The sequence below is a fragment of the Oncorhynchus tshawytscha genome, linkage group LG09, assembly GCF_018296145.1.
Source record: "Oncorhynchus tshawytscha isolate Ot180627B linkage group LG09, Otsh_v2.0, whole genome shotgun sequence".
Lineage (NCBI taxonomy): Eukaryota > Metazoa > Chordata > Actinopteri > Salmoniformes > Salmonidae > Oncorhynchus > Oncorhynchus tshawytscha.
The window spans coordinates 83,142,686-83,159,986 of record NC_056437.1 but is presented as its reverse complement, the minus strand read 5'-3'; the positions used below and the strand labels follow the sequence as shown (position 1 = coordinate 83,159,986).

The window sequence follows — 17,301 nt, the reverse complement described above, 5'->3', positions numbered from 1 at the left end:
ACATTGTACTGTGGGACTAGAGAGAGAGAGAGAGAGAGAGAGAGAGAGACAGACAGACAGACAGACAGACAGACAGACAGACAGACAGACAGACAGACAGACAGACAGACAGACAGACAGACACAGACAGACAGACAGACAGACAGACAGACAGACAGACAGACAGACAGACAGACAGACAGAAAGGATATGGAGTCACGTTAAATGAGTTGCAGATATCGGGCAGTGCCGAGCAGTCGGGAGGGAGAGACCGAGGGGAGGGGTGGAGAAATAGTAAGCAGGGAGGGAGAGTGAGTGAGTGAGAGAGAGATGGAGGGAGAGAGAGAATCAAAGGATAAATCCTTACTACATAATGATTAGGACTCACAAGCCCGTCCTGTGACATGGAGTGTAGAAGCCAGGATTACGACGGGACAGAGTAAAGAGGCTACAGGCAACACAGGGGGAAGGAGGGACACAGGTGCAAGAAGAGGAAGGGGCACATGGGAACAACAAGTGCATTGAACACGGCCACTAAAGGTTTCAGGGATCCATGCAACAACCTGCATCAAGAGCGATTTGGAAGCTCACCATCTGACCTGCTGCTGCTGTCCTCTGTCTGGGCCATCTGTCTGTGGGCGTTGGAGCTAGCAGACCCAAGCCCAGCATCTGGACAGCACTGAATCTTACTTAATGGAGGGGCCAGCGTGCTGCTGGAGAGCAGGGGGAGCAACCGGAGGCTCAGGTTATCCTGCAGACATGAATTCAATGAGAAATTGACATATAGTCGATGAGTGTGTCATCAAAAAGATGGAGTACATCTGTTTATTTCAACTGGGCGCGACAGCAGTGGACAGTGAGAGAAGGAAGAGGGCGTCGGGCGCAGAGTCTTGACTGTCGGAAGACGTGAAGAATTTCACTGAACCGACCACTTGTTTTCGGTTGTTTTTTTATGGCTTTAACTCTGCGTTATTGGGCCACTTCTGAGATATTTTGCCTTGGCCAGGAAGTGGATACAGATTAGATGTGTTATCAGAGGTGAGAGGCTGCTGAAGACCAGCTAAGACACAGAAATTGTACACATACACATACACATACACATACACACACACACACACACACACACACACACACACACACACACACACACACACACACACACACACACACACACACACACACACACACACACACACACACACACACACACACACACACACACACACACACCTATTCGGTATGCTTCATAACAATGAGTACATATATACGCTCTCTGCCCTTTTGAGCACACACATACTCACATATAGACACAGCCCACCTCGCACAACGCTCTGGGACTTGTTACCGTAACAAACCTCTCTGGGGCTAGCTGTTCCAACTTCTATCCTCACACCTTACACTGGAAATTAGCCTGTCACTACGGCCGTGGACTGCCTCATTCTGTTTATTAGTTGTTCCTTCTTTCCTCTGGCACCTGCTTTCTTCAATCACCCTCTATCACTCTATCCATTCTTCCACCCCCCCACCCCCCACCTCCCTTACCAGCAAGAGATAATGTGACCTTCTGCCAAAGTGCTGGAAACCATGCCACGGTCGCAGCGGGCTCCTCTGTTGCTACTGAAATAGACTCCAACAAGTGCCGAAAGGAAGGGAGCGGGGGAGTGAGGGAAGGGAGACAAGGGAAAACAGAGAAGCAGGACAGCTGAAGCCACGGAATGAGCCGGTGGGAGCCAGGGCTGGATGCGGATTGCCAACGCAGGTAATGGATCCCTTTCCCTTTCCCTGCCACTGTCTAGCCTAGAGCTGTACCCAGACCCACCGCACTTTACTGTCTCAGACTGCCTGCTTGTACCGGACAGAGAGGGGTCGGCTGGATGGAAATAATTCCAAAAACAAATGTGATTGCAATGGGCTGCTGTCAATATTGTAATGTATCTCAGAAGTGAGGAGGCTGCTGCTTTGTCACAGGTGCTACATGTGTTTGTTTTGCGGTGTAGATAGCAGACCCATCCTCCTCCCACTCAAGTCAGATGAAATGTAATGTAATGCTTGGAAGTTGTAACTAAATAAACAGTTTACTGTGAACTGTGGGGACTAGATCACAGGACCTGTGTAAGGCGTCAAAGGACTGGCTGTTGGCTGTGTGACCGTGTGGCAGTATGACTGTACCTGTGTGTCTGTGGCTGTGCTTTAATTCACAGTGTCACAGAGGATTTGGCAAAGTTGATCGATTCATCATTATAAACAGGAAAAACAGAACAGCTGAGAAGGGCTGCAGTTGTACACTGCATGCTGAAACTGCCAGAGAAATTGAATTGCCACTGAGGAGTGACTTTGGTCCTGTGGGACAAGAGAGTGAATGAGACTTCTGTAATTATACTAGCATCCATCCCAGTGCTTTAGTTTCATGAATACAGAGCAGTTCCTTGATGTTCTGTAGACAAACTCTACCTGTCAATTGTCTTCTGTTATGGCACTCCTACCCTGCGTTTGTATTTCAACTGAAGGAAGAAGAGAAAGATGAAGAATGAAATAATGAATGAATGAAAGAAAGAAAGAGAGAGAGAAAGAGGGAGAAAGAAAGAGAAAGACAGAGAGGTCTATCATTCAGCCCTGTCTTGAGAGAGAGATCAATCCCAAATGTTCTAAATATGTATTAGATGTATTAGAAATATGTATTAGAAAGTGAACCAACCACCCGGTTTTATCATTTTTGGGGGAGGCATTTCACCTGAGTGCTTCCGAGACCATTTCCTAATACCTGTGGTATTTTTAGACCAGCTAGAGTGTGTGTGAGCCTGGTTCTGACCAAGGCAGATTGTCTAGTTCCATGCATGGCCAAGCATTACCTGCCTAACAGGTTGGAGATTTGTATGCCAACATAGTACATTGGCATTATGCATTACTGTGTCTACCTTTTCTCTGTGAGTTTCACTTGGGAGAGAAAAATGTGTGAGCAGAATTAAATAATGTATTATAAACAGTAGACAGCTTAGCACCGGTTGTTCCAGTGAAAAATGGCTGTTCATTATGTTATTCCTTCCATATCGTGGTTTCCCTGATGAGATGTATAGTGAATAAGGGTGTGTGTGTGTGTGTGTGTGTGTGTGTGTGTGTGTGTGTGTGTGTGTGTGTGTGTGTGTGTGTGTGTGTGTGTGTGTGTGTGTGTGGGGGGGGGAGGGTTAGCACATAAGATCGTCCCATCGTTGGTAGCAAGGCTCTGTGTGACAGGGGAACAGATGCATTGATCCCTGGGTATGCTGGCTCTCCTCTTCTAGAACTGGTCCATCACACAGCATGGAATACACACACACACACAGATGCACACACACGTGCGTGCTTACACACACACACACACACAAGCACTCACTCACACACTGACGCTAAAACACACACACACACACACACACACTATTGCAAAAGTACAAGCACCTACACGCACATGCACACATACATACACACACACAACACACACATTCTGACTCACCAACGAACAGAGGCACACACACTCATTCGATCCATCCTACCATGGGAGACCAAAATGTACAATACCTCACCTGTCTACTTGTATATTGTTTTTGGAGTCCTTTTTTAAAAGAGGCTTTTAAGGGTTGAAAATATCCTGACGTCCCCAACCCTGAGTGACACTATAGAGCAGGGCAACATAGGGTTAAACCCTGAAGGACACGGGACTGGGAGAGGGGCGTACAGTAGGTCACCTAGAGAATAAATCAAATCAAGCCGAGATGTTTTTAACTGATGCTGGGCTTAATCCAGCCTTCCTCCACTACATCACACAGTCACACTCAACCACTATTACACACACAACACTGCACACAGAAAGGGTTCGCCAATGTTTACACTTATCTTTCTCTTTAGCTGTGTAGTTTAGTCTCATAGAGTACAAACATGAGGATAATCACAGCATTCTCAACTGGGTGTTTGTCCTGCTTTAATGGTGCGTGCATGTGCACCTAATCTGTGCATATGAAACAGTATAGCTTCCGTCCCTCTCCTCGCCCCAACCTTGGCTCAAACCAGGGACCCTCTGCACACATAGACAACAGCCACCCTCGAAGCATCGTCACCCCTCGCTCCACAAAAGCCGCGGCCCTTGCAGAGCAAGGGGAACAACTACTTCAAGGTCTCAGAGCGAGTGATGTCATAGATTGAAATGCTATTAGTGCGCACCCTGCTAACTAGCTAGCCATTTCACATCAGTTACACATACATGCTGAAGGTGAGTCTGTAGGGAGAAAGAAAAAGTTGGTTCCAGTCTAAAACAACTGTCCTCATTGGTCAGTTGTGAAATGTGCACTCTGTCTGGTCTGAGCCAAACTAGGAGACCACACACCAAGTCCCATTAGCTGGCTGTTTGTTCCCTCCCATTCCAGTGTGTCTCCAATGACCTCCAGAGCTCTTGTCTCAGGGTTAGCTGCTGCTTCGTCGGCTGTCCAGCCTGCCCCACGACACTCAGAGCTGATCAACTTAATGAAATGGTAGAGCTATCAGTCCTCACCCCATCCTCACCCAGTCTCCCCCTGTCCCTCCACACAGCAACACATCCCTCAACTCTGAGTGGAGAAAGGGCATGGAGAAGGGGGATAGGAGGGAGGTGGAGACAGAAGGCTGGTAAAATGACAAGGGGCCTTCATACCTGAACAAACAAACAAGACACACATGCATGAGATGCAAATTGATCAAGCCACAGGGACAAGCCAGACAAGCCCACACTGAGCAGTAAACAATGTACTGCAGGGGGAAGGTGGGCTCATACCAGAGCAATCGAGCCAACGTCAAAGAAGTAGTAAATTCCACCCAGAACCAACGACGCTGCGTCGTCACGTAATCCTTTTCCAGTGATATATGGCCCTCATAAAGTAGGGAAGAATTAGGGCACCATACATGTTGAGAAACACATGAACTGTAACAGTTATACGTGTTTGCTGCCTGGTGTGTATGTTACAGTATGCCCCTGCAGCACTCACGTAGCAGGGGGTAGAGGTCTCCGGTGATATTTTAAAGGGGAATTTAGAGGCTGGCTTCAGTCAGTGTCGTTCTCCTCCAGAAGTTTATTACCGCTGTACTGCTTCACGGGCAACAGAGACTCCGGTCCCCATTTGTATTCAGGGTGCAGTGCTGTGTGCACCTTGTCTAACGTCCTGTCGCTGTTGAAAAGGAAAACTGACACAATGTTGCCTGGCTGGGGGAGCAGAGCGGCGTCTTCTCATCTCTCTCTCTCTCTCTCTCTCTTCTCTCTCTCTCTCTCTCTCTCTCTCTCTCTCTCTCTCTCTCTCTCTCTCTCTCTCTCTCTCTCTCTCGGACACTGACACCCACCTTAGATCGTATGAGTGTGCATCTGTGAGAATGTGTGTGTGCATGTGTGATTTGTAATGGGGATAAAATGTAGTAGCCTAATTGCCATCTATTCACGCTTGTTGTGTCGTACATAATATTTCACAATTACAACTACAACCTTAGATCCCATTCCTGAGAATTGATGTGCTGCTTATTGCAATTAGATATCGATGCCATGGCTGTCCACGTCAAAATATAAAGAACATCTCTAATTCCATTTGAGCAGCTTGGAGTGGGCATGATTCATTTATATGAATCAGGTTTGGGGTTCTGTGATGCAGCCTTGGCAAAGTGAAACCACAAAGTTGGAGTTTGGGCAAAAGAAGTCCCTCAGGGCTCATTTAAAGAACTTAATAAGGGTACATTCAGTTTATCAGTACCTTCAGTTTGTTTGGCACCAACACTGTCACTTCAATCAATACTTTAGCTCCACTGAAAACGTATAAAAGTCAGATGCTTTACGACTATAGCTTTCATGGGTTTCTGTAGAACAGCATTTGTAACCATGTGTATGAGAAGAATCTGATAGCTTTGACATGGATTTGGCCCAGTTTTGGCATGTTAGGGAGATGTCAGAGAGAGAGGCGGAACTTAGTGTTGTCGCTGGTCTCAGCACATGGCAACACAATGTTTAAATCAGCAAACACTCGATGGGATGGTTACCGTATAGTATACTGTATCCCAGAGGTAGATTATAAAACAAAGTGGTGTGTTCATACGTGGGTTAGTGTGAGAGGTCTGTCAGGGCGGATGGGTGGGCAGCAGCCAGCAAGTCAGCTGTCAGAGCAGGATGGTGACATCTGGACCGGGAGGGGATTCTCCCATCTCCATCGTCAGCCATGGACCTCGGCTTAACCAGGGTTTTAACCATGATCTCTGCTCCACATACCATACGGACACACATGAGGGCCACAGACAGCACGGCCAAAGGCCAGGACTACAACCCAAAGCTTACACCACCATGACCATGTCGACCCAACCGTTTCTTACTTGACACTGTGATTTACAGTGCCTTCAGAAAGCATTCACACCCCCTTGACCATTTCCACATTTTGTTGTGTTACAAAGCGGGATTTAAATAGATATAATTGGAATTTTATTGACAAAGATCTTCACAAAAGACTCTGTTATGTCAAAGTGGAAGAACATTTTAACGTTTTTTTTATGAATGGAAAATTAAACACTAACATATCTCGATTAGAAAATTATTCAACCCCCTGAGTCAATACAGGTTAGAATCACCTTTGGCAGCGATTATTTCCCATTATTTCCCATTATTTCCCATTATTCTTAAAGGAATTCTTCAAGCTCTGTCAAGTTGGTTTTTGATCATTGCTAGACAGCCATTTTCAGGTCTTGCCATAGATTTTCAAGACAATTTCATTCAAAACTGTAACTAGGCCACTCAGGAAAATTCAATGCCGTCTTGGTAAGCAACTCCAGTGTATATTTGGCCTTGTGTTTTAGGTAATGCTGAAAGGTGAATTTGTCTCCCAGTGTCTTTTGGAAAGCAGACTGAACCAAGTTCTCCTCTAGAATTTTGCCAGTGCTTAGCTCTATTCCGTTTATTTATCCTAAAAAACTCTCTAGTCCTTTCCAATGACAAGCATACACCTAACATTATGCAGCCACCACCATGCTTGAACATATGAAGAGTGGTACTCAGTGATGTGTTGTGTTGGATTTGCCCTAAAGATAACGCTTCGTGTTCAGGACAAAAAGTTCTTTCTTTGCCACATTTTTTGCAGTATTACTTTAGAACCTTATTGCAAACAGGATGCATGGAACCTTGAGGAACACCAAAATTTACAGTTGATTTGTCAGAGGACAAACCATCCACAGAGAAAAACTGATATCTTTCCGACAGATAAGATCTAAACCAGGCCAGAACTTGTCCGTGTAGACCAATTTGGTTTCCAATCTCTCCAAAAGAATGTGGTGATCGATGGTATCAAAAGCAGCACTAAGGTCTAGGAGAATGAGGACAGATGCAGAGCCTCAGACTGACGCCATTAAAAGGTAATTTACCACCTTCGCAAGTGCAGTCTCAGTGCTATGATGGGGTCTAAAACCAGACTGAAGCGTTTCGTATACATTGTTTGTCTTGAGGAAGGCAGTGAATTGCTGTGCAACAGCCTTTTCAAAAATTTTGGAGAGGAATGGGATATAGGCCAATAGTTTTTTATATTTTCTGGGTCAAGGTTTGGCTTTTTCATGAGAGGCTTTATTACTGCCACTTTTAGTGAGTTTGGTACACATCCGGTGGATCGATAGCGGTTTATTATGTTCATCATAGGAGGGCCAAGCACAGGAAGCAGCTCTTTCAATAATTTAGTTGGAATAAGGTCCAGTATGCAGCTTGAAGGTTTATAGGCCATGATTATTTTCATCATTGTGTCAAGAGATATAGTACTAAAACACTTGAGTGTCTCCCTTAATCCTAGGCCCTGGCGGAGGTGTGCAGACTCAGGACAACTGAGGATTGGAGGAATACGCAGATTTAAAGAGGAGTCCGTAATATGCTTTCTAATGATCATGATCTTTTCCTCAAAGAAGTTCATGAATTTATCACTGCTGAAGTGAAAGCCATCCTCTCTTGGGGAATGCTGCTTTTTAGTTAGCTTTGCCACAGTATCAAAAATAGATTTTGGATTGTTCTTGTTTTCCTCAATTAAGTTGGAAAAATAGGATGATCGAGCAACAGTGAGGGCTCTTCGATACTGCACGGTACTGTCTTTCCAAGCTAGTCGGAAGACTTCCAGTTTGGTGTGGTGCCATTTCCTTTCCAATTTTCTGGAAGCTTTTTTCAGAGCTCGGGTATTTTCTGTGTACCAGGGAGCTAGTTTCTTATGACAAATGTTTTTTTGTTTTTAGGTGTGTGACTGCATCTAGGGTATTGCACAAGGTTAAATTGAGTTCCTCAGTTAGGTGGTTAACTGATTTTTTGTCCTCTGACGTTCTTGGGTAGGCGGAGGGAGTCTGGAAGGGCATCAAGGAATCTTTGGGTTTATAGCACGGCTTTTGATGATCCTTGGTTGGGGTCTGAGCAGATTATTTGTTGCAATTGCAAACTTAATAAAATGGTGGTCCGACAGTCCAGGATTATGAGGAAAAACAATAAGATCCACAACATTTATTCCACGGGACAAAACTAGATCCAGAGTATGACTGTGGCAGTGAGTAGGTTTGGAGAAATGTTGGACAAAACCCAATAAGTCAATGATGGTTCCGAAAGCCTTTTGGAGTGGGTCTGTTGACTTTTCCATGTGAATATTAAAGTTACCAAAAATGAGAATATTATCTGCCATGACTACAAGGTCCGATAGGAATTCAGGGAACTCAGTAAGGAACACTGTATATGGCCCAGGAGGCCTGTAAACAAGAACCATGGCTAACAATTTGAATCAGCAATACAAAATTGGGTTTAATTATTTATTTACTAAATACCTAACCAATCAAAGAGAACTACAGATACAAAGAATGAATTATACCTGGATAATTCTTTACGTCATAAAGGAAAACGTCCCTAGGAATAGATTTGACAGCTTGTTACACAAAGGAAAAGGGTCTGGGTTGAGTGAAAGAGCGGGAAGACAGGAACAAAGGCGAAGCTGTGCTATCGTAAATAAGAAAAGAAAGTGCAATAAATATTTATTCTGAGCTGTGCTTCAGTAGGTTGGTGGTAGATGGAAGACCTTGTTGCCAAACCAAGTCCTCTGTCTTTTGAAGAATGTCTTTGGTGGTCACTTGGATAAGTTGTAGTAACGTCGTTGTGTGGCAGATGGGATACTCTGTCTGTTCCTTTCTAACCTGCGTTTGCAGCTGCGGTCGCTAACTCAATGGCTAGGAGGTATCACTTCTGTTGTGAATAAGAGTTAAAAGTTCATACCATTCGCTACCAAAGCTCATGCTGATGTTGGCTTCGTTCTGTAGTTTTATCTGAACCATTCTGACATAGGATCATCATCCTACCTCATTGGAACAGGAAGTTCTGTTGTCATCAAGGGCTTATATAGGAAGGGAGAGGAGGGTGTGTTTGAAAAAGTTTTATAGCCCCTGTCCCTTCACAGGGGAGGGCCACTGATTGAGCAGCCCTATCTTATGAAAATCCAAATCTCACATTTTAGAAGCTAAAATCACATTTCATCCCATCACAAATAATTTCATATTCAAACATCTAAATTGAACAACAATTCCATGTGAATCTGATAACTCTGATGTGTAGACTTTCCACTGTAGAGTTTGTCATCTTATCATTGATGAGAATGTCTCAGATGACAACCGAACTGACATCATATTCATTAAGTACCACTGCATATATTCAATTGTTCGGATTACCAGAATATAGTTCATTTCCCCCCACATACTGATGTTCCCAGAATCTCTATGTTAACCAAGGGTTTTTTAAATGTAACCTCAGTAGGTTAGAGAAGGGAAACGGGGGGGGTATTTATGACTGTCATAAACCTATCCCCCAGGCCAACGTCATGACACTTCCTAATGGGTCTGGCAATGATGTCAAATTGGTTCTATATGACCTGTCTGTTTGTGAGGGCAACAAATGTGTTGTGTGCACTTTCAATATAGTATGAGACCTTAACCCATTACGCCTGTGCTGCAGCTGCATGAAGATGACATGAAAATGTAGTAGTCCTGCATTATTACCCATCTGCTAAGTTATTAACAACCTGCCTGTCATTGTACCACTGACACACAGAGACAGGACATCTGTTAAGTTATTAACAACCTGCCTGTCATTGTACCACTGACACACAGAGACAGGACATAACCTGCTGGCCTTTGCCCTACTAACACCACAGAGACAGGACACACTGTAAACGTCCAAACCCATTCTACCATACACACCCTCAAATCCAAAAGCATAATCTTAAATCAGAAATCAGCAGGTTGTGGGCAACCCAATGCTCCCCACTTCTTTTGTTGTGTTTTCACTTTGAATGAAAACAAGGGGGTTGAGCCCTGAGCCATCTTGGGCTGGCCTTCTAGGCTAGGAGTGTCTTTGTGTTAATCCTGTTAACTCAAATGACCCTGCTGCCCCAGAGCTGGAGAGAAAGTGAAAGTCACTTGCAACCTAACATTACAGCCGCCAGAAACAAACCAGGTGAAGCAGGTGAAGCCAACAAGCATCATTCTCGGTTCTTGGATCTGAATCAACTCGACCCCAAAAGAGACAAAGAAGCGAGAAAAAGAAGGCTCATGACCAATCCATAAACTCCAGAAAAATGTAAATACATTTTGAAAGGTGGAATAGTGACTCCCAGATGGCCACCGTTGTCATGGTGGGTAATGTTAGGTAAGAGTTGGGTTACATGTTTAGCCTGCTAACTATGTTAGCTGCTAACCTTAGAGTGTTCAATGTTCAAGCTAGCTAACAAGGCTACTTAGCAAGCTAACTAACATCTTCTCTATTTAGACTGTTTTGTACTCAAAGGAATCTAACGATGGCATCATGTAGCTACACTGCATAAATCCTACAAGATGCCCAATGCCTTTATTTCAGATAGCTAACATTAGCTAGCTAAAGCTAGATATGCAGATTGTTTCGCATGTAGATGATAATGCTAGTTAGCTAGGTGGTGAACAGGATTTTTGGCCCAGGACCCCCCCAAAAAATGCATCTAGCTATACATTTGGTACGGTAACATCACACAAACATGTATTTCTCAGGGAGATATGGGTGGGGACGGTCTGATTTAGAGGGTGCTGTATGCATTTTCTGTTATGCTTTGTGATTCAATAATAATGTTGTTGGTAATCAACCAAAATAGTTAGCTATATTTGCCTGTTCCGCATATTGCCTGTCTAGATACAGCTTTGATTCTTCCTTAGTGTTAACTACCCACCAGAACGACTAAATGGAAAACTAGTGTGGTCAGTCAAGTAAACAATGGCACATCTGCATGACATATTGGTGTACTATTGGCCATCATGTCACAGAATGGTACATTAGCATGACACATGTTTACATGGTTACAGCACCACATCAAGGACACTTTTGTGACACTGACTTATTTGAGAATTGAACCTCTGTGGCAGGGCCGTAAGGATGCATTGCAGTCATACTTGCTCTGATGACCTCCTAGTAGGGAGTGAAAGGTGGGAACCGGGAGTAGCACATAACAGTTTGTGGCCTGGAGGTGTGGGACCTAACAACATGGTCGTCATTCAAAACTGCTGTGTGGCGAGTACTTGCCTCCCGTGATCCGCTGCGGCAACATATAGGCTTTTTGCCTGGGAGCTGGGAGATAGCTGTATATGTCCTACCTTGCATGTGTGTTTTATTGTTTTAAGTGTTCAGTTGTCATTGTAATTGTCCCATTTATTTGTATGAAAACTTTTTTTTAAATGAGGAATTATGGGGATTTTAACATAACAGAGATGTATTTATGTGGTCAGTCTTTTATCATGCAACAAACAGTCCAAGTCATCCATGATTCTGTTACTACGGCAGTGTAGATGCTGATGGGAGAAAAAAATCATATCACTGACATGTATTGGGCTCCCGAGTGGCGCAGCAGTCTAAGGCACTGCATCACTGCCTCACTACAGACACCCTGGTTTGAATCCAGGCTGTATCACAACCGGCCGTGATTTGGAGTGGCGCACAATTGGCCCAGTATTGTCCGGGTTGGGTGGTATAGGCCGTCATTGTAAATACTAATTTGTTCTTAACTGACTTAAAATGAAGTATTGGAATCACTTACTGTATTAGTGCAAGTGTCAATGGCCTTTCCAAACCAAGTTTTCATAGTATTAATTCGAACCCAATGTAATTGTATATTAATTTCTCAAGTTTCAGCAGGAAAAATACTCTAACAAGCATAATGTCTGCCATTCGGTATGAACAAAAGTTCCCCACCAAGCCATTTGCACTGATGCTCCTGGAGAAACTCTTGTTAGTAGTGAGACAGGAGGGACGAGTCAGTCTTTGGAGGTTATTGGCACCGTGTGGGAAATCATCAAATGAATTGTTACTTCAATAGTATACGGTAAAATGCAATGTCATATTCCCGTACACCCCACTGTATCCTGTATATATGCCAAATAAACTTTGATTTAGATTTGATAAAAAATTTTAAATGGAATTTGAGTTAATTATAGTGAGCACGTATGCACTGTTTATGAATTTAACCATTAATGAATTGATGCTTGGTAACATATTGGCCATGGTCTAACCTGAGAGAGAGGAGGTAGGTAATACTGGCAATGGTCACACCAGAGAGAGGAGGCAGGTAATACACTGGCCATAGTCTCACCTGGGAGAGAGAACCTAGGTAATATATTCTCAATGATCTCACCTGAGAAAGAGGAAGTAGGTAATAATATACTGGCCATGGTCTCACCTGAGAAAGAGGATGTAGGTAATAATATACTGGCCATAGTATCACCTGAGAGAAAGAAAGTAAGTAATAATATACTGGCCATAGTATCACCTGAGAAAGAGGATGTAGGTAATAATATACTGGCCATAGTCTCACCTCAGACAGAGGATGTAGGTAATAATATACTGGCCATAGTCTCTCCTGAGAGAGAGGATGTAGGTAATAATATACTGGCCATAGTCTCTCCAGAGAGAGAGGATGTAGGTAATAATATACTGGCCATAGTCTCACCTGAGAGAGAGAATGTAGGTAATAATATACTGGCCATAGTCTCACCTGAGAGAGAGGATGTAGGTAAAAATATACTGGCCATAGTATCACCTGAGAGAGAGATGTAGGTAATAATATACTGGCCATAGTATCACCTGAGAGAGAGGATGTAGGTAATAATATACTGGCCATAGTCTCACCTGAGAGAGAGAATGTAGGTAATAATATACTGACCATAGTATCACCTGAGAGAGAGAATGTAGGTAATAATATACTGGCCATAGTATCACCTGAGAGAGAGGATGTAGGTAATAATATACTGGCCATAGTATCACCTGAGAGAGAGGATGTAGGTAATAATATACTGGCCATAGTCTCACCTGAGAGAGAGAATGTAGGTAATAATATACTGGCCATAGTATCACCTGAGAGAGAGGATGTAGGTAATAATATACTGGCCATAGTCTCACCTGAGAGAGAGGATCTAGGTAATAATATATTGGCCATAGTATCACCTGAGAGAGGGGATTCAGGTAATAATATACTGGCCATAGTATCACCTGAGAGAGAGAATGTAGGTAATAATATACTGGCCATGGTCTCACCTGAGAGAGAGGATGTAGGTAGTCATATACTGGTCATAGTCTCACCTGAGAGAGAGGGTAGGTATTATACTAACTATGTAGTCCTTCTAACGAGCGTAATGTCTGCCATTCTGTATGAACAAAAGTTCCCCACCAAGCCATTTGCACTGATGCTCCTGGAGAAACTCTTGTTAGTAGTGAGACAGGAGGGACGAGTCAATCTTTGGAGGTTATTGGCACCGTGTGGGAAATCATCAAATGAATTGTTACTTCAATAGTATACGGTAAAATGCAATGTCATATTCCCGTACACCCCACTGTATCCTGTATATATGCCAAATAAACTTTGATTTAGATTTGATAACATTTTTAAAAGGAATTTGAGTTAATTATAGTGACACGTATGCACTGTTTATGAATTTAACCATTAATGAATTGATGCTTGGTAACATATTGGCCATGGTCTAACCTGAGAGAGAGGAGGTAGGTAATACTGGCAATGGTCACACCAGAGAGAGGAGGCAGGTAATACACTGGCCATAGTCTCACCTGGGAGAGAGAACCTAGGTAATATATTCTCAATGATCTCACCTGAGAAAGAGGAAGTAGGTAATAATATACTGGCCATGGTCTCACCTGAGAAAGAGGATGTAGGTAATAATATACTGGCCATGGTCTCACCTGAGAGAGAGAATGTATGTACTATTTTTTGGCAAATGTATCACCTGAGAAAGAGGATGTAGGTAATAATATACTGGCCATAGTATCACCTGAGAGAAATAAAGTAAGTAATAATATACTGGCCATAGTATCACCTGAGAAAGAGGATGTAGGTAATAATATACTGGCCATAGTCTCACCTCAGACAGAGGATGTAGGTAATAATATACTGGCCATAGTCTCTCCTGAGAGAGAGGATGTAGGTAATAATATACTGGCCATAGTCTCTCCTGAGAGAGAGGATGTCGGTAATAATATACTGGCCATAGTCTCTCCAGAGAGAGAGGATGTAGGTAATAATATACTGGCCATAGTCTCACCTGAGAGAGAGAATGTAGGTAATAATATACTGGCCATAGTCTCACCTGAGAGAGAGGATGTAGGTAAAAATATACTGGCCATAGTATCACCTGAGAGAGAGAATGTAGGTAATAATACACTGGCCATAGTCTCACCTGGGAGAGAGAACCTAGGTAATATATTCTCAATGATCTCACCTGAGAAAGAGGAAGTAGGTAATAATATACTGGCCATGGTCTCACCCGAGAGAGAGAAAATAGGTAATAATATACTGGCCATAGTATCACCTGAGAAAGAGGATGTAGGTAATAATATACTGGCCATGGTCTCACCTGAGAGAGAGGATGTATGTACTATTTTTTGGCAAATGTATCACCTGAGAAAGAGGATGTAGGTAATAATATACTGGCCATAGTATCATCTGAGAGAAAGAAAGTAAGTAATAATATACTGGCCATAGTATCACCTGAGAAAGAGGATGTAGGTAATAATATACTGGCCATAGTCTCACCTCAGACAGAGGATGTAGGTAATAATATACTGGCCATGGTCTCACCTGAGAGAGAGGATGTAGGTAATAATATACTGGCCATAGTCTCTCCTGAGAGAGAGGATGTTGGTAATAATATACTGGCCATAGTCTCTCCTGAGAGAGAGGATGTAGGTAATAATATACTGGCCATAGTCTCTCCAGAGAGAGAGGATGTAGGTAATAATATACTGGCCATAGTCTCACCTGAGAGAGAGAATGTAGGTAATAATATACTGGCCATAGTCTCACCTGAGAGAGAGGATGTAGGTAATAATATACTGGCCATAGTATCACCTGAGAGAGAGAATGTAGGTAATAATATACTGGCCATAGTATCACCTGAGAGAGAGGATGTAGGTAATAATATACTGGCCATAGTCTCACCTGAGAGAGAGAATGTAGGTAATAATATACTGACCATAGTATCACCTGAGAGAGAGAATGTAGGTAATAATATACTGGCCATAGTATCACCTGAGAGAGAGGATGTAGGTAATAATATACTGGCCATAGTATCACCTGAGAGAGAGGATGTAGGTAATAATATACTGGCCATAGTCTCACCTGAGAGAGAGAATGTAGGTAATAATATACTGGCCATAGTATCACCTGAGAGAGAGGATGTAGGTAATAATATACTGGCCATAGTATCACCTGAGAGAGAGGATGTAGGTAATAATATACTGGTCATAGTCTCACCTGAGAGAGAGGGTAGGTAATATACTAACTATGTAGTCCTTCTAACGAGCGTAATGTCTGCCATTCTGTATGAACAAAAGTTCCCCACCAAGCCATTTGCACTGATGCTCCTGGAGAAACTCTTGTTAGTAGTGAGACAGGAGGGATGAGTCAATCTTTGGAGGTTATTGGCACCGTGTGGGAAATCATCAAATGAATTGTTACTTCAATAGTATACGGTAAAATGCAATGTCATATTCCCGTACACCCCACTGTATCCTGTATATATGCCAAATAAACTTTGATTTAGATTTGATAACATTTTTTAAATGGAATTTGAGTTAATTATAGTGAGCACGTATGCACTGTTTATGAATTTAACCATTAATGAATTGATGCTTGGTAACATATTGGCCATGGTCTAACCTGAGAGAGAGGAGGTAGGTAATACTGGCAATGGTCACACCAGAGAGAGGAGGCAGGTAATACACTGGCCATAGTCTCACCTGGGAGAGAGAACCTAGGTAATATATACTCAATGATCTCACCTGAGAAAGAGGAAGTAGGTAATAATATACTGGCCATGGTCTCACCCGAGAGAGAGAAAATAGGTAATAATATACTGGCCATAGTATCACCTGAGAAAGAGGATGTAGGTAATAATATACTGGCCATGGTCTCACCTGAGAGAGAGGATGTATGTACTATTTTTTGGCAAATGTATCACCTGAGAAAGAGGATGTAGGTAATAATATACTGGCCATAGTATCACCTGAGAGAAAGAAAGTAAGTAATAATATACTGGCCATAGTATCACCTGAGAAAGAGGATGTAGGTAATAATATACTGGCCATAGTCTCACCTCAGACAGAGGATGTAGGTAATAATATACTGGCCATGGTCTCACCTGAGAGAGAGGATGTAGGTAATAATATACTGGCCATAGTCTCTCCTGAGAGAGAGGATGTAGGTAATAATATACTGGCCATAGTCTCTCCTGAGAGAGAGGATGTAGGTAATAATATACTGGCCATAGTCTCACCTGAGAGAGAGAGGATGTAGGTAATAATATACTGGCCATAGTATCACCTGAGAGAGAGAATGTAGGTAATAATATACTGGCCATAGTATCACCTGAGAGAGAGGATGTAGGAAATAATATACTGGCCATAGTCTCACCTGAGAGAGAGAATGTAGGTAATAATATACTGACCATAGTATCACCTGAGAGAGAGAATGTAGGTAATAATATACTGGCCATAGTATCACCTGAGAGAGATGATGTAGGTAATAATATACTGGCCAAAGTCTCACCTGAGAGAGAGATTGTAGGTAATAATATACTGGCCATAGTATCACCTGAGAGAGAGGATGTAGGTAATAATATACTGGCCATAGTATCACCTGAGAGAGAGAATGTAGGTAATAATATACTGGCCATAGTCTCACCTGAGAGAGAGGATGTAGGTAATAATATACTGGCCATAGTCTCACCTGAGAGAGAGAATGTAGGTAATAATATACTGGCCATAGTCTC

The 17,301-nt window shown here is 42.9% G+C and overlaps 1 protein-coding gene across 2 annotated transcripts in view; it reads left to right on the top strand.

The window, feature by feature from the left end:
- The first annotated feature begins 316 nt into the window (after positions 1 to 316).
- Positions 317 to 17,301, top strand: part of LOC112237880 (glutamate receptor ionotropic, NMDA 2C-like) — a 91,776-nt gene continuing 74,791 nt past the window's right edge. Inside the window, exon 1 of one of the 2 annotated variants that reach the window (XM_042327692.1) lies at positions 317 to 1,738. The gene's annotated coding sequence lies outside the window, so the exon portion shown is untranslated. The remainder of the gene's footprint in view (positions 1,739 to 17,301) is intronic. The other variant, XM_042327693.1, reaches the window with a different exon arrangement.